The following is a 27,618-nucleotide window of genomic DNA, read 5'->3' as shown; positions in this document are numbered from 1 at the left end:
CACAGATAAGAAAAACACGACACACGTAGAGACAGGTAGACGATTTTGGATGACCAAACTCGCGCGAGCAGCAACCTTTCTGAACGTTTAGGCAAACGATAATGTAAAGTGATTTTGAAGTTTTTTTTTTTTGGTGTTGGGGGCAAAACTTATTGTTAAAATTGTTCTAGAAGTCAGTAAATCGCATGCTCTGTGAACTCTCCGTTGCCTGAACATCTATATCGCAGAAGTGAGACAGTATGCGAATTTTAGCCCATATGTGTTTATTTGTCTAGTTTTTTGTGATTGTTGACAACTTACGGCTCAAACAATCATGTAAGACAGGGGTCTCAAGCTCACCTCAGCCAACGGGCCACATCCACTAAATGCAGTCCCGCAAGGGCCGGGGAAGTGAAGAAGGTTGCGGGAGGAGTGGAGGCTTGATCAAGATGTCAGCTAACGTTGCCATTTGACCGAAGGCCTTTCCGATATCTGAGCTATTGGTTATTTCTGATCGGTATTCTGAGCGAGGATTCGAGAAACATCTATACTAATTACTAGAATGTCTGAAATCTGGACGCCCATTATTAATATACAGTTTTTGTTCCACGGTGATGTTTCAACACATGCGCAAGTTGGCTTCACATGCTGACCAGATGGGGTGCCTCACGAGAAGAATGCTTAAGACCATTCATGTCTATGTAGCCCATGAACATACTTATTAAGAAATAAAGACAAAATATGGGACGAAGACATGTGCGGGCCGGGCCGCTAACGCGAGGTTCGTGGGCCGCATGCAGCCTGCGTGCCGCGTGTTTGAGATCCCTGATGTAAGACAAGAGCAGTAGCCACGCATAGGCACCAACCTCCCCTTCAATAGATTTAGTTAAAAAAAGTCGGTAAATCAAAGTGATCGACCCTTTAGCTAACGCTAAACAGTGCACAGGCGAAAGCGATGCTCTTGCGAGACACTCATTGAATTATTTTAACGTTCTCAGTCGATCCATGACTGAGAACGTAAAAGGCAATTGATGACATCAGTCATGGATGATATCATTATGGCGTCATCCAGCCCTGACACTTATAAAACACGCCGTAGTCGAGGGCTTCGGATTGATTTTTTGTTCACACAGCGTTTTTCAACACTCTACTAAATGTGAACACGCAATATTTTTGAATTTTGCCTTCATAGATTCATGGTCGCAGAGACCTTGATTCGAACCCGCTACTTTGTGCTCAGCATCGTGACGCCACCCCGGTGGGAGATGTATCATATAAATCGCGAAGAAAGTGCATGAGGCGTTACGCGTTTATTTACGTATACAGTAGTACCCGCATTTATGAACTCACAAAAAAGCGGGAGTTAGTTCGATATATCGAATAATTCGACATACAACTTTTAATGAATTTATTTTATTAGCGATGCGAATTTCGTTGCGGAAGTTGGCTTCACAGCACTGCTTTATGATATAGTAAAGGAGACGCCATGGCAATACGCGGTTCTTTTTTTTTAATTTGCACTTTTCTGCAATTTGTCGATGGGGTGCGGGGTTATATGCAGGGGCTGCTAGCATGCGAGAAAATATGGTATGAATGTAAATATTGCCTCAAAATTTTCATGCGCAGCTGTGCGTACTAGTCGGGCGCCGGAAGCGTCTAGTCTGTCTTGCCCCTGTCGGCCTTGTTTTTCAATATCGTACTCAGCGTGCTTCTTGTTATGCTGTACGCAACGGTGACGTAAGGCTTCTTTCGCCCCAAGTTCGACTGCATTAATTATCGCGAACTTTGCGGTGAACAGCAGGTTCTTCTCTTTTGCGGCATCCATCGCGTTAACAAAACCAACGGAGAAGCGAACGGCGACCCCGCACGACGGGCCGGCGACGCAACGACAAGGAGTCATGGGGGAAAGCATGTGATAGCAAGCGGTAGTTTCTACTCATTCTGCGCCGCGTCCTCCTAATCACGCCGCTCGGTCTCCCAAATGCATGCGGGAAAAGCCAAAAGTTTGTGAGGGAAAGCCATATTCTTCGGGCGTTTCGCGCTGCCCGATGGTCGCGCTGCCCGATGGTCGATATATCCATCGGGTATATCGCCGCCCGATATACCCGATGGATATATCAAGTGTAGTATAATAATTGTTGAGGTTTAACATTCCAAACCACGATACGATGATGAGCGACACCGTAGTGGAGGGCTTCCGAAATTTCGACCATCTGGAGTTCTTTAACGTGAACCTAAATCTAAGTACACGGGCCTCAAGCATATCGCCTCCATGGAAAATGTGGCCGCCGCAGCCGAGATTCAATCCCGCGACCCTTGGGTCAGCAGTCGAGCACCATAACCACTAGAACACCGTGGCGGGTGATATACCAAGTGTTCCGGCTGCTTTTTTCAATGTAGCCGTAGATTTTCCTGTACAGTGGCGTTCTTGTTCACGCAGCGTTTTTGTTCCCGTTTTGTTCGCGCGTTTATTGACGTTAAAGCATTGCCGTGATCGAAAGTAGTTCAATATAAAGGATAATTCGATTTACCCCGAGTTCGATATAGTCGGGTTCGACTGTAACCTTAAATCGCCTGCGTAAGTTTTTCAGAATTACTGCGCATATCTATTAAGAGAAACGCAGATGGAAACGCGGGGAGGTTAGCAAGTGCATAGACCAGTTTATTGCTGATATGTATTTCATTGGGCGAATAAATAAATAATATCTGTCCGTTTTCGTGCCCCAGCAGACGCAGTTCACAAAACCGTGACAAGATTTCTTACTATGTGAGCTATATATAGTGTTGTTAATTTCATCTATCAATTGCTGTTACGCTGCAAATTTTCTCAAATTTAAGTTCATTGTAGAAATTAGAAATGCGCTTGCAGCATTTCGTAGAGTCAAACTTAATTTAAAAATAACCTAATTGGTTCAAGGAATGTCGATAAAAAACATTTTGTGTCTTTCGACGAATTTGGGTATGGGATCACCGGAAGCAAAGCTTCCGTGTGGGGGCTCCGGAATGGCTAAACGCAACGAACGTCACCATGTCTTGCTCCGTCCAGCATAAATTTCACCCGCATTCACGATATAAAAGGCACGAAAGGATATACAGGGCGCTCTAGCTGGCTTCAGCCAGACTTTTAAAAAATGGCGACGCGCTCTAAGACGACGCGACCAAATGCGTGTTGCTGAATATTGCATGGTGTAAGTCGCTATTTTTTGGGTTGTGCTGGATAGCTTAATTAGGCAAAATTAATCAACCGCCATCTGAAGAAACGAGTCTGGGAGTGAAATTTCAAACTCTGGCTAAAGTTAGCTGGGTCCCCCTGTATACTTGCGTTATGTGCAGTCTGAAAAAACAGGTCTCATAAAAATGCACTAGACAAGAAACGGCATCGTGAAAAGTACGAGGGATAGAAAAACGAGCGATTGCCGAACACGTGGTCGTGTTTGCACATCCAATATCGTTTTTTTTTTTGGGGGGGGGGGGGGTACGAAGTGCTCTGAAGATATGCAAGTGAGCTGATCAAACATTATGGATATTCAGGAAGCTATGTAAAGGAGAATGTTTATCGAAGAGGATGAATATTGCGAAGGGGCCGGTGTACACAAGCGGGTTTCCTAGAATTAGAAAGCTCGATGTGACTAAATTAGACGTGACAGCGCAATAAGAGACTTGATGCACTTCTTGCATGATCGTGCACCAAACTAAAGCTATAAAAAATTGGGCAAATAAAGTTTATAGAGCATGTGCATGCAATCGCGGGTTTTCTCACCGAGTAGATATTGTAGATAATGTCTTTACGTGTAATAGTGTTGCGGGAAAGCTTCTTGTATAGCTAAATATGCACAAAATTTAACGTTTAGGTCCGTTCATTTGATCTTTTCTTTTTAGATATCCCGCATGCCGTTCCATAACAACGCGATGCTCTACTACTCACCAAATATAGAACGTACGCTGACATGTTTGAAGTCGTAAAGCAAACGAGCTGTAACTGCGTTGGGCTGGAATGAAAGGCGGTACCATATTTTGTCAGTAAACAGTGTCAAATTAAGAAATGAGCTATAAAAATTTGTGCTACCATAAATGCGCAAAACAACAACACTCGCGCGCACACGCTCGCGCACAATCGCGGATAAATTATTAAAAAAATAAATATTCTTCCATTAGGAAGATAAAGGCATTGCATTTTCTTCCATTTTTTTTTAGTACAGTAAGCTGTCGATGTTCACAATAGTTATAAATATATTGCTATATGTATGCTTTTACGGCTAGGCTGTTTTCGAATACCGCCAATGAAATGTTAGTAACAAGTCAACGAGCACTAATTTTTTTAATATATGAGATTGGAATGCACTTTTCAGAAAATGCGGGGCGCCACACAGATATTTTGCTTTTACGTAGGCCGCAAACAAGATGGCTTTGTATTTAGCACAAAATTATGGCTTACGTACCTGAAACACGCGTGGCTGTATTGTATTGGCTACAAAAAAGAGCGGTCAGTATTAATTACTGCGTCAACATACGAAACCAATACAAAAATCTCAGTGTGGCTTGATATGTGCCCACACAGGGGGCTATAGCTCGCAGAATGCTACGCTCGTTACGATACGCGTATTTCTATAGGCGTATTAACAGTCTACTCTCGCCCGTTAGCACCGCCATCATGTCCTTTCAATGCATAAGCATTAGAACACTCAGCCGAATAAGAACTTGCGGTGTCCTTCGGTTACTCGGTGCCGGAGACGACGGAAGAGTGCAGAAGTGGAGAGAACTGAGTTACTTCACAACAAATAACGAAAGGGGAAGAGATGGTAAGAGAGTTGTACAGGAGGGAAAGGGTTACGTGACGTCATACCTTAGGAGCCAGTAGCGATACGTGTAGACCTTGATGTATAGCGAATTCGGCGCTCACGGCTCGCAGATCGCCAGGGCCGGGAGAGGAGCGAATGACGCTGTTGCGCGCTGCGCTGTAGTTGGCAGATTACATTTGGCGTTTGACAGGTTCAGACATGTCGTGTGAGGGCGAATGTTTTTGAGTGAAATTTAAAAGGGCTTGACTGGCGTTATGGTTGTTGGTTACCTAAGGCTTTCAGGAAAGGATTAACCCATTTCCGTCAGATCAGCCAACGTATTGACGATTTGTTTCTGTTTTTTAACCTATTTTTTAGTGCAGCTGGCTTTTTCAAGCGAAGCTTTCTCAGCGAATCCTCCTGGACTTTCTCAACCATGCTGGTGAGAACTGCCGTGTTACCGAATAGCTAACGCCTTTCAAACATTTGATTAAATGCCCCATGGAGGAGTTGAACATCGGCCATCCAACACTGTAGCCAATGCTCTTCATCAGCCTATGCCACAAACCCGCAAGTACTATACTTTTATAGTGCTAGCACCAACTAGTCCTTGGAAATAATCGGCGCGTGTGTAACGCTGCATGAGATGAGTGTGCGAGAGTACATGCGACCACGCCTGTTTTCCAAGTGACAGACGCAGGAATAAAATGGACGTTCTGGTCAGCCATACCACTGTCATCGTCTTCGTGATATCGAGGGCAAAATACCGCCACTTATTTCGGAATGCACAGAGCTCAACGCTCTCGTCTAGAACCTCAAGCGGAGCGTTCCGGACGGTACTAACGACGTTTACCGACTACGCCTGGTTTAAGAGAGCCCACATGAAATCATGCATCATTGGTGGCAGCGCATGCGAAAATGTGGGCTACCTCAAACCACGCGTTCTCGGTAGACGCCGCTTATGCACTCGGGAATGAGCCGCTACAGCTTTCTAGGCAAGCTTGTTGGGCTCTGTACAGTGCACCCTAAGAAAAAAAAAAGAGTTTGTGTTACTCTTTACGGTGGGTCCTGTCTTGCCATGTATACGACTCTCTTGAAAGAGACACGTTAACTATCTTGTGAATGCCACGACTCTCTGACGAGAGGGTAATGATCTCCAGAGAGAGTTAACGGGTCTCTTTAAATAGAGTCGTATACGTGGCAAGTCAGAACTCACATAAGAGAGTCAAAGGAATCTTTTTTTTCTTAGAGTGTTCTTAGAGTGTGTAATAGAGTAAAATGCTTAAAGCAAGGATTGCGATGTAAGAAGTTACAGTGCATGATTCATGGGCGAAATTTCCTGCGCGTCTCTCGTATCTGGGCATATACTCTCGCGTTTCGAGGTCCAACCTGTCATGTCATTTGGTTCGGCTCTTTTTAGTGCTGAAAACTCACAGGGTTCCTTATGAATCCGCCTTAGTCGACTGAAGGCGAAAGACATCTTCTTCTCCTTTTACAGCAGAGCTGTTAAGGCCGAGGCTGACCGTGTGTCGTAGATAGAAAATTATCATCATCGTGAACCAGCACGTGCCATCTTCGTCCTCTACGTCACTGCCTTACTCTTCTTCCTCTTCTGCTTCACTACCAAAGACGTGCGCCGATTTGTCCTTCCAGGGATGCAATAACTGATGGCCGAGACAACTAGTACAGAGAGAGAAAAAGAATGAGGCAGCCCCGCCACGGTGGTCTAGTGGTTATGGCGCTCGACTGCTGACCCGAAGGTCGCGGGATCGAATCCGGCCGCGGCGGCTGCATTTTCGATGGAGGCGAAAATGTCTGAGGCCCGTGTACTTAGATTTAGGTGCACGTTAAAGAACCCAGGTGGTCGAAATTTCCGGAGCCCTCCACTACGGCGTCTCTCATAATCATATCGTGGTTTTGGGACGTTAAACCCCAGATATTATTATTAAAAAGAATGAGGCAGAAAGAAAGAAATACAAAGAATGAATTGCTGATTCACAATCGGGCAGCCAGCCGACCGCTCGTCGTACGCGTTGCGCTTATCAGTCTGCGATTGCGGCTCGCTCGGTGGCGATAGTCGATATCGTGCTGTTTCTTTTATACGTACTGTCGTTTTGTCGGCCGCGCGGCATGCGTCATCGCGCCAATTTTGAAAGTTGAAGGTCTGTACGCCACGTGGTGTGAAGAAAGGCGAACTAAAAGCAATGTCCCAAATTCCTGGCTACGATGACTGTACAAAGCCGCTATGCCATTTGTGTCACTATGTTAAAGTAATATATCTTTGTGGTTCCCGAGAGAGTAAGCTATTACACTCAGTGAAAAATACCTGCAATGTATACGGACTTCGTGAATTCCTACAAAACGTTCAGTTGCTCATAGTTTCATTCGTTTAGGTGGAATGAAAGCTAAATTGGAGGAATTAAAGCTAGATTTTCCAAGGCGTTTGACGTTGTTTCGCATCAAGATTTCCTTACAAAATTATAAGCATTTAGTATTGACCGCAATAAAATTCTTGCATCTCCAGTCTTTTAACAAATCGAACGCAAATCGTGACCATAGGAAAACATGTTTCATAGCAACTTGAGGTTTACTCAGGGGTTCCGCAAGGGTGCGTTCTGCTCCCATTTTTTCTCATGTATATCAATGATATCCAGTTCAACCTTCATGGAACGGTCCAAATGCGGCTTTTCGCCGATGACTGTGCAGTATACACATTAGCCCGTAATCTAAGTGATCAAATCCAACTGAATAATTCCCTACAATCTATCTGTTCATGGTGTGATACATGGGGCATGAGACTCAATGCGGCAAAAACCAAATTTACCAACGAGAAAAGTCCAATCGATTTCAGTTATACTCTTGGTAACATTGCCCTTGAAAAATGTCATCAGGTAAAATATTTTGGCCTTACCCTCACGTCGAATCTTAACTCGGAACCTCACATTTCGTCCATCTGTTAGACCGCCGAACGCAAACTATCTTTCTTACGAAGGAAGTTACGCAACACTCCACCACATGTGAAATTAAACGCCTATAAAACATTGTTGGACCATCATTAGAAATAGGCCGCCATAATATGGAGCCCCTACGAAAAAGAAGTGTCTGAACAAAGTGAACGCATACAAAATCTAGCGGCTAGATTCATTTTCCCTGTTTATTCTAGACAATGCAGCGTCTCTGAACTATAGCAGAAGCAAACCTAGAACCAGGGCTGGGCAGAGATACTCAGAAAAGTATTCCGGAATACAGATATCGAAATACATGAATTGGAAGCCTAAAATACATACTGAGATACATTTGCCTTTAACGTAACGGGATATTTCGGAGATACTTTTGCAATGAGACGAAAAAAGTATTCCGGAATACAGTTACAGCGATACAGATACTGGAATACTTTTTTTATTTCAAGGATGCTCATACTACGCAAAGACACCTATTAGTGCAGCATAATGTTGTAATTAAAGTTACAGCGCATCGAAACGTTTAGTTCATTATTTATTTTTACAGTACCTTCAGCGCCATTAGGACATTGCAGGGGGGGGTGACAAAGTACATAATTAGTAATAATGACATAAATACAAGTATCAATTCCAATAAAAATACACTATTTCACAGCAACAGTAACAAGGATTGGACACCGAAATCGACATACTTGGCGAACAAACTAAGCTATGCTAGAAATAGCACCTTTAAGCAAATCACTCGAATCACTAATGAACACCAGTCAATTGAGAAAAAGCACATTTATTTTGAAGATCTGCTTTGCTGAGAAGGTTGCTGTGTAGGCTTCTCAAATGGGCTGTCTTCTAACATCGTCGGTTCAGCCTCAGCAAAAGACTCACGAAAGAAAGAAAGTTTGTCTACCGCTGAAGGCGAGCACAAATTCGTGTTATAGTGAATAAATACCGCCTTCAACGCCGGATTGCCCTGCAGCGTGGTCATATCTCTTCTCGGGTCATCTAGATACCGAAACACTTCCGCCCTCACTTGGGTTGTTCTGACTGTTCAGAATCCGAAGTCGGTTCCCATCTTCGGAATCCTCAGCCGTCTGACCCTGTCGGCTTCAATGAAGCTTCACTGCCACCGACGCTACCAGCACCCATTTCAAAAAGCCGCAACAGGCGAAGTCGGCTCCGGCGGTGGGGGAGCCTGCTACCACAAAAGACCGTTTCACGCATGTAATCAATTAGGAACGCACCCTGACATTGGAGAGGTGGCTGAAAGCGCGTCAAATAGCCATCTTCTAGTCACTTCCGCCGCGACTACGGGAACTGCTTTTGGAAGTGCCGCCGCTTTGGAAACTGAACGGACGCGAAGCATTGCAAAGCCCGTTCCAAGGCGGTATCCGCGCGGGGGGTTCGCGAAGTAATGGCTTGCCACCCGAAAAAAAATTAGGCGTGCTGTACTGACCTTGAGAGACAGCGACTTTCGTCGGCAGAGGCCGACAACACTGCCCCCGCGATTCAGCTGTCCGCGGCGTCGCGCGCTTTACCACATGGACCATTCTATGCTTGAGGGGAAACGATCGCCGCCCTATCTGTCGGCCACCGGCGGCGCGCCTTTGCTTGTCTTGGCACAAAAAAGAAAAAAAAACGTCATTCCCCATTGGAAACACGCCTCAACTCATTTCCGACACAAAAAAACAATGTAACGAGATACCCGTGTCCTGCATAGTATCGCGATACAGGCGATACATCGTAAATGTATTTCACTACTGAGATACAAATACATTTTTCAAATGTATCTCGATACAGAAAACAGATACTCAAAAGTATCTCTGAAATACTATCGCGATACTCTTGTATCGCGATACTGCCCAGCCCTGCCTAGAACTACCTTCACAACGAAGAATAGTTTCGAAGCAGGGGCGTAGCCAGAAATTTTCTTCGGGGGGGGGGGGGGGGTTCAACCATACTTTATGTATGTTCGTGCGTGCGTTTGTATGTGTGCGTGTATATACGCAAGCAAAACTGAAAAATTTCGGGGGGGGGGGTTGAAACCCCCCACCCCCCCCTTGGCTACGCCCCGGTTTCGAAGCTTAAATTCGTTTATCTTCTGTACCACGATCATTTCAGAATTCGAAAGTCACGTTATTTACTTCATCCTTTCCTACACTCATCAAGAACAAACCACAGTAAAACAATTAGACAACCTTCAAGCCGCGTCAACATACACAATATTCACTCTTTGCTCAGCCATTTCTCACTGAAACGAGTTACCGGATAGTGCTGTGAATTGTAATACTGTACAATCCTTTGTTAGTAAAGTGCAAACCAGTCATTTCTGTTCATGATTGCCTTCCTTCCCCCTTACCACTTTATCTCTGTAACCACTGCTGCAAGGGCCGTTGAGCCTGCAGCATGTTCCCATAAAAAAAAGTCAGTGGAGTAGGCTGTTAAGTCAAATGGGAGAATTAAAGTCCTTTATGCGAAGAACCCACTGCAGCCTTGAGATTTTGAAAAAAAAAAAAAAAGGCCTCTAGTAATAATTGCGAAGTAATGAAGCTCGCCCAAGTTTAGCAGCGAAACCGAAACCGAAACGCGGAAGAGCGCAACTGCCATAGCCTTTTGAGGCGTCCAGAATAAGTTAGCGTTGCTATATCAACGATCAACCGACTTCGTTGTGTGGGTGCGCGGGCTGCACTTGCAATTATAGTACAGGACGCACATACGTTAACAAATGCGGAAGAACTACACCTCTGTAATCATGTTCTTGAACAGTGATGTCATTCTGGTCGTCCATTGTTGCGCTCGACGGTGCTTCGGTTTCGGTTTAACCGTTGAACGCGGTTGAATTTCATTGCGCCGCACTAATTGCTAGAGGCCGCTTCTTCTATATCTCAAAGCTGCATGAAGCTGCACGGATTCTTCGCACGAAGAACTTCAATTCTCCTATTTTACATAACCACCTAACTCCATTAATTAAAAAGTTAGTTAATTGAACTTTCCTAATTACTGTCCCAAATGATGTCTTTAACCATCTTAAGATGCTTGCGGCTATACAGAAGAAGTAACTGTGAAGGCATCAAACAGATATCGCATTTCCCTGATTTTTTAGAATTTTGGACACACTTCTTGAAACACCCGGTATATTAGCATCCGCTTTCAATTTAGTAGCATGATATAACCACCAAATGAATAAGCTATGCATATGCAGAGGGAAGAGAGATAGAGCGGGAATGGGGGGAAACAGGGAGATCAACAAGTGGAGAATTTGTCTCTCTACACGACAGTGCGGACGAGGGGACGGACGATAGATAGATGATAGATAGATAGATAGATAGATAGATAGATAGATAGATAGATAGATAGATAGATAGATAGATAGATAGATAGATAGATATAGATAGATAGAGAAAGGCACGATTATCGTCGGTTAATATCACTCATCCCGACTATCACAATAAGAATCACTTGTATATACCCCAGTGGGCACAATTCGGGCTGTAGGCGCTCGAGTATGTCCATTGCGCTTAAATGCTTACACTTTTACGTAAATTTAGCATTACCAATATTTTGCATCGGGTTCTTTTCGTTTATTTTTGTGGGTGCAGTGAAAACAATACTTATGAGACAGATTGACGCTCTCCTTATTAGAAATTTCAGAGTTGAATGCAGCAATAAAAACGAGCCTCTTCATATCATTAAAAAAATGGTTTCTCACACCACTTTCTCGTGTTTTATGCAAAAAGTTAAACAAAAGCAAAGCAGTGGCTGGTATTACGTTTATTGTAAGAAATCGATGTTTTTTTAATGCGGGTACCGCTATGATTCAGTTTCATAATTCACTGGAAATCGATGTGACAATGGGATTGTTAGTGTTGCATCTTGTAGGAAAAAACAGCGCAATAAAAGCAGACTAGAATATGTTGAGTTGAGTTGAATAAACTTTATTTGCCCAACGGTTGTTATTGTGTACAACACGTGCGCTGCATTCTCAGCGCTCGTGTTGTGTGTATCACGGTCCTTGTCTGTCGTGCTCTTTCCCACTACAAGAAATAGTAAAAATGATTAAAATAGCATACATAAATAAATAGAAAACTTCACGCTTCGCTCAACCATGCATTTACAAGCGCTGATTGCATTCTTACAGATATGCACGTAATTATAGGACCAAGTATGAGTTAGAGAAAGCAATGAATGGAAAGATTAACTCGAACTTTTGAAACGGTTTCTGGCCTGAATTGGATCTGAGACAGAAATATATCGAAACGTAAAACCTGTTCATGGACTTGTACTGCTTTCTCTTGAGAAAGTATTTCGAAAAAAGGAGGTCCTTTTAGTGAGGCGACGAACTCGCGCGAACTCGTGCTCAGTACTGCGACGCCTTTCGGGTAACCCTGGCATTTTGACCTAAATGAGGACGTAGCTTTGATGTTGCGGTGAATACATATCGCACGTGAGTGTTCCGAGATGAAAAAGTATAACGCATATTCGCACACAGCTGAATGTAAGAATGCTGTCCATGTGCTGATATATAGTAGTGGGAAAAGAATCACGCGGACCCCAATCGAATATGCCAGAAGAAAGAAAATAAGACTCTTTCGTTTGGCACTGTATATTTAGACAGTGCCAAATCAACGAAAGTCGAATTTTCTTTCTTTTCTGCTATATATATATATATATATATATATATATATATATATATATATATATATATATATATATATATATATATATATATATATATATATATATAATATATATATTAATATTATTTCAGAGTTCTTTTTAAATGTTATTTAGGGGTGGACATTTCCAGAGCGAAGGGGCAAGTTCTCAAACACCCTGTTTTCGACACACATACACAATTCTTTTTTGGCATCTGTGACGCACATAGAAAACGGAAGCAAGGGCGCTTGTGTTCCAGCGCTGGCACTGGCGTTGCTGATCCTTGAAACCATAGGGCCACCTGTTCAGTGTGCTTTTTGCGTAACGAGGGGTGGCGGGAGGCACGGTTCTCTGGCGTTGCGCGCGCGCAGTTGTTCTTTATTGGTTCTTCAGGCGTGCATTTCAAATGGGTCTATCGGAGTGAGCATGCGGTCTCAAAAGCTGTAGGCGGTAAAACAGAGTAGTGGGCGGTAAAGCGGAGGGGGGGGGTGTGGCATTTCAGCCGCCGCCCATCGTGGGGAGAACCCTGATATCTATTAGTTCTGCATTTGGTGAGTTCGAAAGTTGTAGTTTTAACACTGCCCACACACAAGCTCGGTGCCACTTTGAAGTTGAAGTTGAATTCATGCAAAAACAAATTACAAGTTGCCTAGGGGACCGGAGAAAGGGAAAAAAAGTCTGGCAAGGCGCCTGCCCCTGTAAACTGAAAAATGCCACGAACATGACACAATGCTCAGTGTTATAATTAACAGTGCAATATACGTATATACCTAAGCATAAATGACAGTTATCACATGTAAGTCACACGTCTATCAGAAAACTAAAAGGGTGACACCTGACAGCCTTATAGCCCAGGCGATGACATCAGGAACATATATGTGTTCAACAATTGGCTCAATGTTTAGACAACATAACCAGACGTGAATGTGATTTACATGACTAAGAGCTACATGCATACTCGAACGTGCATGAAGATTGGGTTCATCCACCCTTCATGCATGATCGTTCATGTGTTTGCATGTGTGCGTATATACACATGTAAAATTGAAAAATTTCGATGGGGGAGGAACTTTGAACTCCCCAACCCCCCGCCCTAGCTAAGCCAGTGCAGCTGCCATAAAGTTTCAAGAACATAAAGAACAATTACTTTAGAGAGTACAAAACAATTATTATTATGATGATGATTTCGAAGTAGTTCACTTTGTACTCATCACAAATTTTTACTGTCTTCAAAAAAGCATTGGAGCACTTTCATGGCTTCGCGATTTATCCCTGATGACCATCGACCTAGCATTACCGCAAATAAAAAAGTTCTCCCAGAGTGCAACATTCCCACCGTCCCTTATGCCTAAGACGACTCAAAGGTGAGAGCCACGTTTCTCTCCTTTTTGTTTGTCAACTGTATCGATTATATTAACGCGCACTGACACCGTAGAGTACACGAGCATCTCTACTGCAGGGGTCACGCTTTCGAACTGTACACTATTATGCTACTGCCACGAATGACGTCCCAAGTCAAAGCCTAATACTGCGCGGCACTCGCTCTTAAAAAAAAAAAAGTCAGAATATTCACCAACTAAATAATAACCGTTTACATGTCACAAAAAGAACTAACCTCGTAGTAAGGGAAGGTAATTAAATGCAGGTTAGTGAAATCCACCACCTCGTTAGCTAGTGAACAGCACCATCGCAAACTGTTGGTTTTTTCCTATGTTGTTAGTAACCGCATTGCAACTTAGTAACCATGCTGACAGCAGTGGACTATATTGCCACGCCCGCTTCTTGTTTTATTTTGATGTATTCGCAAGGACGGTTAGCAACGCTTGACGCAGACCACGCCGCAGCGTTTGAGATGCTTCGCGATTGTATGTTTGCTTGAAGATTTCGTAACTGCGAACAACTGTGTTTAATTTTAATGATATACCTTTTAGTATCCCGAAGTTCTGTCTTTCTTGCTGAAAGTGCATTAGTTTCATTCCAAAACACTTATTAGGATTGCTTTGGATACCCACATGACAGATCTTTATACGCTGCGGTGTCAGTGGCTTTTGAGTGTCACTTTTTAATTGATGGGTGTCGCTGCTCTACTTGCTGACCAGCTAGCGGATTGCCATCTACTGACAAGAACTTCTATAGGAAGCCTTCGCAGGATGGTGCAAATACCGTTGTGCAATCTTACCTTGCCCGTAAACGAATTGCCGTTTTCTCAATACCGGATCACGCGTCAGCCGTACAGCAGCAACAACGCTGCTAGCCATTTTTTTAAATGCGAAGCATTTCTTGGAGAACTTCTGCGACTTTGAGCGTATCTATCTATCTATCTATCTATCTATCTATCTATCTATCTATCTATCTATCTATCTATCTATCTATCTATCTATCTATCTATCTATCTATCTATCTATCTATCTATCTATCTATCTATCTATCTATCTATCTATCTATCTGCCTACGACTTTGAGCTCTCCTGGCCGTTTCGTTAATTTGATACATACCAAATTGGTATGGTGTGACATTAGTGTATGACGAACACAACTGACAGGTCCTAATGTGCAAATCATGACAACCATGCCATGTACAGCATGATTACATTATATGGTGTCGGGGCGCTCGTGGCCGTTTAAATGAATAGACACCTACCAAAACTGGTATGATGAGACATTTCTGTATGACGAACTTAACTGACACATCGTAACATGAAAATCATGACATGCAAGTCATGTACGACATGATTTACATGCCACGCTCATGGTGCCCTCGCGGCCATTTCGCTCGCTTGATATACGCCAAAATTGGTATTGCGTGATGATAACTGTATGATGAACGTTAATCAGAGGTGGTAACGTGAACATCGTGACATGCAAGTCATGTACGCCATGACTTACATGCTACGCTCATTCTCCGATCGCTGCCGTTTCGCTCGCGTGATATGCATCAAAATTGGTCTTGCGCAACGCGACTGCATGATGAACGCAAATGACAGGTGGAAACTTGAAAATCATAAATGCAAGTCATGTACGACATGATTTACATGCTACGCTCATGGTGCCCTCGGGGGCCATTTCGCTCGCTTGATATACACCAAAATTGGTATGGCGCGAAGGGACCGTATGGCCAACATAAATGAGAGGCGGTGACATGATTATCATGACACGCATGCCATGTACGACATTATTTACATGACACTGTCATAGTGTGCTTCCGGCCGTTTTGTTAACTGGACATATACCAAAACTGGTATGGTATGACACTAGTGCGTCATGAACATAAATGACAGGTTATGTATGCATTGTATATTCCAGAATATACGTTTCATTAGCATGGCATATTCCGGATTGTATATGCATGCATGCATGTCAAACATGCGATATATAGTGAACTAGATGCCATGGCATGAGTGACTTCACTTCTTAAAGACAAACAAGGCGATATAGTAGCTCTCCGCCGGCTGCTTCGCATTACATCGATTCCCACAGTGCGTGGGATCTGCCGTATTTTTTTTCGACACATGGTGTGTACATAGACGACATAAAACTGCAACGACTTTTCATATTCTAATTATCTGCTGGCTTATAGCTTTAGTTAGCATATATTCACTAACGTGCAATCTTTTTTTTTTTTTTTTGCCCCGCCACGGTGGTCTAGTGGTTATGGCGCTCGACTGCTGACCCGAAGGTCGCGGGATCGAATCCCGGCCGCGGCGGCTGCATCTTCGATGGAGGCGAAGATGTCTGAGGCCCTTGTACTTAGATTTAGGTGCACGTTAAAGAACCCCAGGTGGTCGAAATTTCCGGAGCCCTCCACTACGGCGTCTCTCATAATCATATCGTGGTTTTGGGACGTTAAACCCCAGATATTATTATTAACGTGCAATCTTTTACGACACAAAGCGTTGCAGGGTGCCTCTGCTATTCACACTACTGACACTTATTGCGCAGATTACCTGGTGATTTGTAGCAGCAAAAAAAAAAAAGCTTTACAGCGACCTAAAAAAGGAAAACGAATATATCTGAGCAGAATAGCAAGGCGGTTCCGTAGCAAACAATCGCAGTGAAGTATACAGAGTGTTTCACGTAACTAGAGCCAACTATTTAAAAAAAGAAGTTGTTAACCACAACTGAACGAAACCAACGGCATATGGTTTACCGTCATGTGGCGCTTGTTATGGTGCTTTTTTTTGCGCTTAAATGGTTGGTTAAGTAAGGTCAATTACGCAAAATTTTTATTATTCCCTTTAGGGCCATGTGCGTTTTGTGGCATTCCAGATGGCAGATGGCATTCCAGAACGACCCATCGAATTTTGAATGGCTACTTACATGATGCGTGGTGTTTTTCCGGCTTTAAAAAAAAGTCCGCGAAATATGAAATAAAACCACGTGACTGCGCGCATGCGCTGCCGAACTGCAGCGCTCTCAATGTGCTTCGAGCGAAACAACCGGCGTGCGGACCGTCAGCCTGCCGCTTCTCAGGGACGATGGCGTTTCCTTACAGTGTGAAGCCGTCAAAAATGCTGACGCACTCGGAAGCCGATGCCTAGAGCCGCGGCCGCCCATTTTGCCGCGGTCCACGCGCCTTTTGTTTCTCAAAGCAGGTTTGAGAGAGCTGCAGTACGGTAGCTCAAGAACGCAGTAACGTGGTCATATTTCGCGGGCTTTCTTTAAACGCCGAATAAAAACGCCACGCACATCTAGTACGATGCCAAAAAAGATGGATCGGTCGTTTTGGAATGCCCTATACAACGAGCCAAAACGCACTTCGCCTTAAAGTTAATATTGAAAATTTTGCGTAATTGATCTTAGTTAATTAGCCAATTAACTGCGATATAAAATACCCTAAAAACACCACATGGCTTCAAACCATGCGTGTCGTTGGTTTCATTCAGTTAAAGTTAATTACTTTAAAAAATATTTGGTTCAGTTACGCGAACACCTGTATAAGCACGCTACAGGCGCCACCTCTAGAAACCATGACAATTGAGTTTGATGCATCGTCAACTTAGATGCCAAGGTCAGACAACACAAAACCCTGGTGCCTATGGAAATAACATAAAACTGCTCGTGGGGACGCTCATGAGAAAAACTGAGTACTTGGTGTTATAATGTTTCTCGAATCCCCTTATCTTCAAGACATGTTTGCTTATTTTCCATTGTTATAATGCAAACTCCATTTCGTTATTTTCCAAGTCGTAAGCAGAATTTTTGATACTGTATACTCCAGGTACGCCGACATTATTTTACCTTTGTCCTCAACATCGCCTTGGCATAACAGCAAACTCAAATGGAATGTAGATATGTAAACAGTAGGAATGGCGCAGACAATTAACGTAAGAATAAAACAGAGAACTTATTTTAGCAGCAGGCTACAGAATACCTCTTGCACTAAACAGACGAAAGTAACTGCAGAAATGTTCCAAAAGCCGGGTGAGTTCATCATTCTAAAAAATTTACTCCGACTTTATGCAACAAAAATATAACAAAATTATGTATACTGAGGATGCCACCCGCATAGGTGGCAAAACGTCTATGTAATTTGTTATATTTTGTTGCGTTAAGTCGGAGTAAATATTTTAGACCATAACTATATATGAAAACGGAGGACAGCAAACAAAGCACTTGTACGAACAATGAAATTATGACTAAAAGAACTCCTTGAATAACTTAGCAGGAAGAACAAAGATACAATACGATATCTTGTGTTAGGTAAATGCTTGTTCTATTTGATATAGCACCAGCGCCGGCTGTGCGGGGTCTCATTTGCGTATAAGTTAACCCTACCTTATGTAAGTCACACTCCATCCACGATATCTTTCAAATCGCTGATGTGTGAAGTCCGCGGGACGCAAAGCAACCCCATTCTTGTATTTTTCGGACTTCGTAACGAAACACCACGCAAGAGAATCTTCAAACGACACTGCAGCGGCATCTGAATATCCGCGAAAGACGCCGCACGCATTGGAGTGTGCAGCACAGTACAGTCGCTGCGAGCAAGTGTCATGGAACCAACACAACTACAATAATTACCGGCAGTTTGCACTAAGTGCGCAAGCTTGGTACAGCGAAGCACGGGCTTGTCGCCGCTCGTACTGTCCGTCGGCCGAAACGTCTAGCTTCGAGATGCGTGGCTTTATGCAATATAGGGCAGAGGTTGCGCGCGTTGTCTCAGTCGGTGGGCGTGGCTTGGCTACTGCGCATGCACGGCTTGGCCAGGCGGTGCGGTATCTGGTCGCTAAACAACGCGATGCTTGCTTCCTCTTTCTTCCTATCTTTTTTCTCTGTCTCTACTTCTTTCTCTCTTTTCGTTGATGCTCTCTCTGTCTCTCTTTTTATTTCTGCATTTCGTTCTCTCTATAATTCTCTTTCTCATTCTTTCTGCTACGCTTTACTATCTCGCCTCCTCCTTCCCTCCTCCTCCTCGCCACTATACTTTCCTCCTCACCTCACTTCCCTTTCCCATCCCCTTGCTGCCTATGCTATAAAAGGCTACGCTGTGCTGTGCTCGCGTGCCTGTATAGCCGAGTGGTTATACGCTCGCCTTCGGATCGAAGATACGCGGGTTTGAATCCCGACTAGTGAACAATTTTTTTTCGGCGTAAATTTTGTGTTTTCTTTTTCTTTATATCTTTCTTTCCGTCTGTCTCTTTCTTTCTTTCTTCTTTCTTCTTCTTTTCTTTCTTTCTTTCTTTCTTTCTTTCTTTCTTTCTTTCTTCTTTCTTTCTCTTCTGTACTCGTTCAGTTTTATTACAAGCCACGCCGTAGCGGTGAGTAGTGGCATGACCGCTACATAAAAATATGCGGCCTGTTGCATCGCGCCGCCGTCAATGGGCGAACGCATCTCGGCTGAGTTGACAGTTGCCGCCGCTGTTTTGTGCGAGGGCGCCACTACTCCAGTACAAAGCAGACGCCGGTTCGTGTTACAATGTGGTCGCCTCAGGATTCATGCATGTCCGTGTGCTTTTCCGTGTGCTTTCTCGTGTTTTTCTTGTGTATGATCGCGTGTGTGGGCAACTTGCCTCATGTTCCTGTACTGAGTACGGTTCTTTGGTGCGCGCGTGTGTGGCAGACGGTTTTTTCCAGTGGTGTGATGCCGCGAAGCTGTTGTGTGCCACTGTTCAACTCGAACGCGTGAAAAGACGCTACTGTGAAGTACCACGTATTCCCGTGCAATCTGCAATGTCGGGAAGCGTAATATTCGTAATAGAGCACTTCTTTTTGTAACAAACGAGCGCTAAAACGAGCGCCGCCGCATCCTGACGGCATCATCAAGTCACCGCCCCGACTGTTCCTCCTCAAAGGGCGCGTGCAACGAAAAAAAAAATAAGCATCAAAATGCGCCCCGGGCGTGTCCTTACCCTCTCCACCGAAGACGCCGTCGCGACAGCCTAACGCCTGCGCATATCGGGAGAATTCGAGAAATCAAAGTGGAGCCGACCGTTTCCGCAGCGAACCCGCGAGACGAATCCCTTTCCCTTAGCTGTCGGTGTGCTACGTGCTACGCGCCGAACAATCACTTGGAATGTTCGCGAAACCGGGAAGCATCCACACGAGAGACGACGGAGGGTAGGACATTATGGTGAAGTCGGCGAAGAAGTCGTTTTTTGAGTGAGTCGTGTAGTGCGGTCAGTCGATTTTGAAGAATCGAGTGATGACGCCTGGGAGCACTGTTTTGAAGAGTGTCGCTGAATGACGGTGATCAGAGCTGGAGTTCGTTTAAGTGTTTCCTGGAAGAAAAATATTCGAGAAACGTTCGAATAATTGTGGGCCCAACACGTTTGGTGAATATTCAAGGCCTTTAAGTGTTCTTGGATAGTTTCGAATGGGTGAGAGTGCATTTGTAGCACAGCAAGTTTGTTCCCGTTGTTGTAAACACCATCTAAGGGATGTTGTGAGTTGTAATTGATACCTGCCGAGTGTGCAAGTTTGTGTGATGCTTGTACTGCCTGAATTGAGAACACATTTTGTTTGTGTTGTCAACTCTTGGCTTAACTCGGACTTTGTACCACAACCGGCGTTCGTTGACGCACTAAAAGAATCTACATTTAAATTGTGCGTGCTCTCGTGGTGCGTTTCGGTGGACCGATACGTCAGCCCTTGGAATCTACACGGCGACTGCCTCCCCATTAACGGGATAAGTGATTCAGCGACACTTTTCATTTCAGGCAAGTCAAACGGGCAGCATTCATGGAGAGTATTGAGGCCCACTCTATAAAAGATTGGCACTCCTAGGGCAAACTGTTCGCACATAACGACTTCAGTATCGAACCTGTGATGTGCAACTACAAAAGCGTTATTTACGGCCTGATCAGAGTCACTGTCGCGCGTACCAATGCGTGTGTGGAAGCGCTTCTCCGCGGACGAGCATTGGCGTCAGAGCGGGCGCGAGGTGGACTAGGCCCGAGACGCAGCTTCGGCGGCACGCAACAGGCCGCACCTCCTTTTTATGTAGCGGCCGTGGTAGTGGGATCTGCCCAAACTCTGTGGCAGATACCTGTTCATGATGATGATAGTTTTCGGGCATGGCCACATACTTTACGCCGAGCTATAACAGTTTCGCTGTTAACGGAAAGAAATACCAAGAAAACGAAAGCTCGAACGCGCGTAGACGTTCGCGCGCTTGTTTTTGTGTATATGGCGCGAGCGCCACTATGTGCACTGCTCCACGCATACGGACGCGCACCCACCTCGCCGGCCCTCGCTGGAGGACTCTCGCTGAAAAATAAAAGAATCTCACTGTATTCAGGTGGCTCAGTGGTAGCAGTATCAGCTTGTGAGGAATACTAAGCCAAAGTTATTTTATCGCACGGTGATGTCGCTATAGCAGTACCTATGAGAACTAACAGACAAATATTGTCTCTAACAAAGAAAAACGGGCCCTTAGAAGTCCCCTTCTTTCGTTCATAGCAGTATCTTGTATCTTAAGATACACGATACATTATTAAATGATTCGGGAGTACAGATACAGACGATCGTGTTGCGAGACGTATCGCGATACAGATACAGATAGCCAAAGAGCATCTAAGATATTATCTAAGATACATGTATCTTCGATACTGCCCAGCACTGTAACCTTTCTAGAGCGTGCAACGTAATAATTCGGCCGGTGCGCACTCTCTCCTCTTCTTCATCTTCTGCCTCGGTCCGCGAACATGTGGGCCCGGCGCGCGCTCTCCCGATGCGCCGATTTCTCTGGCGTGGGATGCAATAACTATAAGGAGCTAGAAAAGAGTACACAGAGAGAGAGAGAGAGAGATAAAGAGAGCAAGAGATATATAGAAAGAAAGAGATAGAAAAAAAAAAGAAAATTTCTTGTCGAAAATTATTTCTTGACGAGGCGGGATTCAAACCCGCGTACCCACGATCCGAAGGCGAGCGTCGTAACTACCTTAAGGAAAGAATTTCCGGTTACTCCTTAAGGTATTTGCTTCCTTCCTACGGATACAACAGATTTCTTTAAGACATGGTTACTCTGGTATGCATGCACAGCATATGGAAAAGAATGGCGGTACAAAATGCGGATCCAGAAGCTCGTTCCGCAAGAGATTATTTCATCGAATATGCATATGCAGCTTTTCTGGACACCAGCGGCCTAGTTCGCGTGAACGACACCACGTGGCGTATGGACCTTAAAGAATTCAAAAGTCCGCCATGACATATGCAGTGACGCGGCACTAAATAAAAGAGAATCAAAAGAAAACGGTACACACGCCCCGAGACTGTCGCTTCACCTCAGTGCGCAGAAAAGAGAGCGCTATGTGTCGGCGTTATCTCGACGGCGACGACTGGCAATGAATTGGCAGTTTTTCTAGACGTGCCATGCCAAATGTCTGACCGTTATAGACGCGCCCGCGATGCATCGAGAGGATCGTGTTTCTATTTGTTTGTTTGTTTGTTTGTTTGTTTAGTTTCTTGAGCTTCCGTACCGGTGCGATATTGGAGCAGCATGCTGCTTTACGAGTTTCTTTTTCAGCTAGCGGGAACCATATGTTTGGGTACGAACAGGATATTGTGGCTGCATAATGACCAAATTTCCTTTGGTGTACCACTTAGGTGATGCTCGTTGCTCCTTGCGTTACCTCAAATTAGAACTGGATAGGTTTGAGAACGCTATTAATGAGAGTAAAAAAAGGAAGTTAAAGATAGTTTTTATTTGTTTTCATTGAGTTCTTATCGAAATGTGGCTGCCACCGCAAGCTTGGCGGCGTTGAAGTGGGTGTGCAAAAATGATACCGTCGTTGAAAGATGATCTTGTACACCGGAAAATGTGCACTTGGTTAGTTTTTTTGTTAGGAATGAACGTATAGTAGAACACATACGACCGACGCGTTGTGCAATAACCTCTAGATCTGCCGTTTATCCCGCGGAAAAAAGGCACCTATCTAACCTATCGGATTTGTTCTTTTTCTTTCTTTGTTTTCCTTTCTTTTTCCTACAGTCGACTGACTCATATGCTGGAGGTGATTGTCTTGAATCCTGTTGGCGCAGATACACCAATAGGTTACTCTAATGGGCTGGAAGCTCTCCTGAAGTTCTCCTTCATGTTCAGTAGGCGCAGCCTCTTTCAACTTTGCATTTCAGCAAGCACAGAGTCGATCATGAATCACCTACTGGCCCAATCGTCCACTTTGATCAGCACAATGAAATTCAGAACAGCGAATTTTGGCGTTTTTCGCTGACAACAACGATTGCTAAGCAACATAATATAGTAACTATTCCTGCAATATCTCAAAGCCCTTTATTCTGTATCACTCCTGATGTAGAATACAAAATGTATTTGACTTCCTCAACAACGGGTCACAAGACACACCAGAGAAAACCGAACCCCTTTAATTTCCCCTTCGTTCGTTCACTCAGCATATGAAAATTTCCTCAGTTGTGAGTGGAGCTCCTTCTGTTGCCACGAAGATGTGCAGGCGTTCCAAAGGAAATCTTAAGCCTTTCTTTTCAGGAGGTTCCCTTAAGAGATGGCGTTTATGCGCACAGGAATTTTGATTAGTAGTTTTTCGCTCGTAGCAATGACTGAAAAATACCAGTCTTCAGCCAGATAAATCCTAGCGAAATCTTCTTTTTGTCTGAAAGCCCAACAGAAAATGACCCATGTCGAATAGAATGATTACAGCTCCGCTCGAGGGTCTTCAAAACCGGAGCTTTTTTTGTACTTCTTGATGCAAAATATCAGCCACGTATAGACCTACTCCATGTTTGTAAACAGCGGTAGGCGCCGTCGATATACTTAGGGCCCTTGTAGCGACGTCACAGAGCGTAGGCTCTGCCCAGCTTGAAGCGCGCTACCGCCCTCTATGATCACGTGACAACTGGCGCAGCAGCTGCAAAAGCTGCCTCCGAGCACCGCGCGTCGGGTCGCCTCCCGCATGTTTAGAAGCGGTGGCCTCAAGAGAGGAAGTTGCTATGATATGAACATCGAGTTGACTTGTTGCTCCAGCTCTGAGAACCTCATCAAAACACGAGATATCCTGACGGCGGGATTGTGACTCATTTGCGAAATATCATCGCCGTATCGACCGTCTAGGTCACAATGTACGTTTCAATTTGTTAATTAACTAATGCAAGGGCGGTCTCGGCCACACTTTCATCCGTGACACGCTTGCGATAATGCTTCAACTACATGCTGCGGACAAGGCGGCTACGTATCTGTCAGGTCTGTCATCCGCGGTCCGCGGCTCCCTCCTAACGCTCAAGTCGAGACCGCGAAATGCGTACAGCCCGTAAACAGACGCGGCAAGTTTCCCCGAGTGTTGTTTTTCTGTGAATTCTGACAGACATAGACATACCGTGAAGCGCACCGCAGCCAGACAGCCCTGCACGATACACTTTTGTCAGGTGTATCATCGCAGCCGCATAAGATTTGGAAAAGCATAGACGAAGTCGCGGCTGTGTTAATGAACCGTGCCCAAGCAGAAACACATGCGCCATGACCGAGGCACACTTTAGTTCACGCGAGTACAATGAAACCCTTTTGGCGCGTCTAACACTTATATCAACAATGGAAAAAAGTTATCAACAATGGCAACCGTGAAGAATTCTCCGCATATAGACAATGCTATCCACAACGTAAACGTGCTCGCTATGCCTCCACACAAGGCTTAGGCCAAGAAATGCGGTGCTGCACATGACAATGACAACGCTTGACAAGGCTACTCCTTTCTGCTGGGTAAGCTGCTCCAAAATATAACCGATGAGCCGGCGTCGGAGACAATTTCTTGCGTTTTACAGCTGCCGCTCATTTCTTGCGACAATCTTTTCGTAAACAGCTAATGAAAAAAAAGAAAACTTATTCCATCCTTCTCCTGCCCTCTGCACAAATAGCTGTGGCGCTGCTCGTCGATACACCGTTTTTTCTTCTTTGCACGACGACAAACAGCGCACGCAACAGCGAAAACACAGCAGGAACTGCGGTAGGCACGGCGGCTTTTGCCTACCGCGCGAAACTAAACGCCCGACGACAGCGCCACCGCATTTCCGTGACGTATGTCCGGTGGAATTCGTCTATTGAATCTTGGAATCTTCTGGCTTGATAGGAATGTCAAAGCTGCGAAGACATTCCTGGTTGGGGTTCTTTTTTGGCTCAAACGTGTAGGCCCACCTTGAAAGTCCCTTCCACTGTATCGGGTAGTTTTGTCTCTATTGTAGATAAGGAAAGCATAGTAAAATAGATAGTAAGAAATATATAATTCAATATAAATTTTACTGCAACATAAAAGTTGCAATAGAAATACGCGCAAAAGTGACTAAGAAAAATTAATAATATTTCAGAAGACACCCTAATGGCATGTAGCCTCGACTTTAATAACAGGGATATCTGCACACAGGTGTGAAGTATGGTTAATGCGCATCGATAGCACAGTGCTATCATAGATGCACGCGTTTTAGAAAACACCCTCTAGACAAGGTATTCCCTCTCAGCTTTGTCTGAGTGGAAATAGCTCAAAGAATTGAATTCTGTCAATCTAACATGGTATTTTTTCTTAGATTAGGTTTTTTAAACACACGTGTGCTGTACAGTGCAGAGCCACCATTTAGGGCAGATTTTGTAGTGACGCGGAAATTACCTCCTTGATAGTGAGAGAGTTCAAATATGTATACACAATAACCTTCTCAATATTTACTTATGGACAAATATTTGGGATCGTGGAACATGAGGTGAGCAAGAGTGAGGTCACGCCTTTTTAGAGTACATACTCTATCACTATATATATACGCGATGTGCTTTCTTAAAGGGGCCCTGCAACACCTTTCTTAATTATATCGGAATAGTCTCATTATTGACGTATGACTCTTCACGAGTCATATGCCGCAAGATTTTTTCGAATCCGTCAAGTCTAAGTGGTGTTACCACATTATAGAGATCACGTTCCACAGCTTTCTCTCCAACACTCCGCGAGCGCGCGGAAAGCTAGGCAGCGAGTCGACGGAGGGAGCGCAGAGGAGCGAGGCTCCGCCAAGAGCGCCGGCGGAGTTTTTTCTTCATTTTTTTCTCTCTGACGTCTGGGCGCAACCACGTGGTCGTGCCGCCACTTCCGTCGGCTTGCGTCGTTCTCGTCGAGCGGAGTCGATCGCACTGTGTATCGCGTGTACTTGAAAACTGCGCGTCGGTTTGGTATGTTGGGTGCGCACCTCGACCGCCGTAGTGTTTTCATCGCTCTGCCAACCATGGAAGCAAAACTGCGCGCTCGTTTGGAACGAATGATAGCTGAGATCGGTTTCGGCCCATACTCCGATACACCGCCTCGTAAGACGGCCCTGGCAGACGACCCCGAAGCGCCGCCATTACCGGACGCCAGCATTGTTATCGGAGACACGCTGCGCCCCTGCCTCGGTCGGTCGTGAGAACGTGTCGACGATGCAGTTCTCATCTGACGAGGCAACACTCGAATGGCTGCCACTCTCAACGGCAACCGGCGATGGTCAAAAGCACAGAATATTCACGTTTTCGGCACTGCGCATGGCGAAGAAAACGGAACCACGCAACTACGAGCAGACGTTGCTGTCGGTGAGACCGGAAGTGCTAATATTAATGTTGTTCGGTGTTTTTAACGCGATAACAGAGTATAAACATGCTATTATCTACTTATTGAACTCAAAATGAACAACGAAAGTAATAATGAGGGTGTTATCGGGATTATAACATCAGCCAATGGTGGAACTGCCGACAATCGCGTCATATTTGCGGACTAATACATCATTTGTCGAGAGAAGATGGAGCTATTTTCAGCTGATTTTGAGAATTTATTGTAAATTCCAGGCCGTGCGCATCGCTATAATATTTGGCTCGCGTGTTCTCGGGAGCCTCGACTACCGATCGGCAGCGCTTTTTGAGCATGCTCGAAGTGTTGCATGGCCCCTTTAAAGGAACTGACAACCGACCGAAATGTGTCACAACACCCTGGCTGTGAATTACAGTGACAAACGAGCTTTTTTTTTTTCACCATATGATTAGGATTGGTATTGTGAAATTGAGCTTTGAAAGTCACAAGGGCATGTCGCGTTGCCTGAAGGGCAAGCCTTCATAGTGCACGAATGAGATGGGCAGAATGCCGTACGCTATTACTAAAGAAAAATGCTATTTACTAAAGAAAAAAATGCGTTTAAAATTAATCCGCACGTTATTAGGCATAGTCGCTTTATTATGTGCTTATAAATGGGCAAGGGGAGGGAGCACTTGCTGAAGGCCTGACAGTTTGAGAGAAAACACCCATTCTCATTATTCTTGTCGGTAATACACCGCCTCCGTCAAACTTTGGGAGGGTGAGGCGGGCATACCCCCTAGCTACGGGCCTGGGCTCTGGACTCCTATGTGGCCCCGGTCGGTCTACGAAATTTCTTCCGAAGTACCACGGCCCGTACGGTGTGGTCTAGCAAGCCTCGCACTTCATATACGCCGTCAAGTCGCTTGAGACTTATGTAATCAAACAATGTCGAGGCATGATATTGTGCATATGGACCTGCTAAAGCCTCACAGTCACTGCGCAGCTGTCCGTAATTAGCCAGGGACGGCTCTTTTTCGCAAGGGAAGTAAACGTAATGCAAAAGAGCGGCACTACTTGCAGAAGCAGAGAACGCTGCTCCCGTAGAAAAAAGGAGACGATTCAACAATACAAGCTTGGCGTTGGTTCAACTATTACTGGTTACGTTTCTGCGTCGTCTCTAATAGTAGAGTACTTCTTTAAAACGCTTCATTATATTATAAATAGCTGCCCTCATGCTTGCCTTGGTTTCGTTTTGTATTGTCTTCTTATG

The sequence above is a fragment of the Rhipicephalus sanguineus genome, chromosome 7 (assembly GCF_013339695.2).
Source record: "Rhipicephalus sanguineus isolate Rsan-2018 chromosome 7, BIME_Rsan_1.4, whole genome shotgun sequence".
Classification (NCBI taxonomy): Eukaryota; Metazoa; Arthropoda; class Arachnida; order Ixodida; family Ixodidae; genus Rhipicephalus; species Rhipicephalus sanguineus.
Note: the sequence above shows the minus strand (reverse complement) of the source record.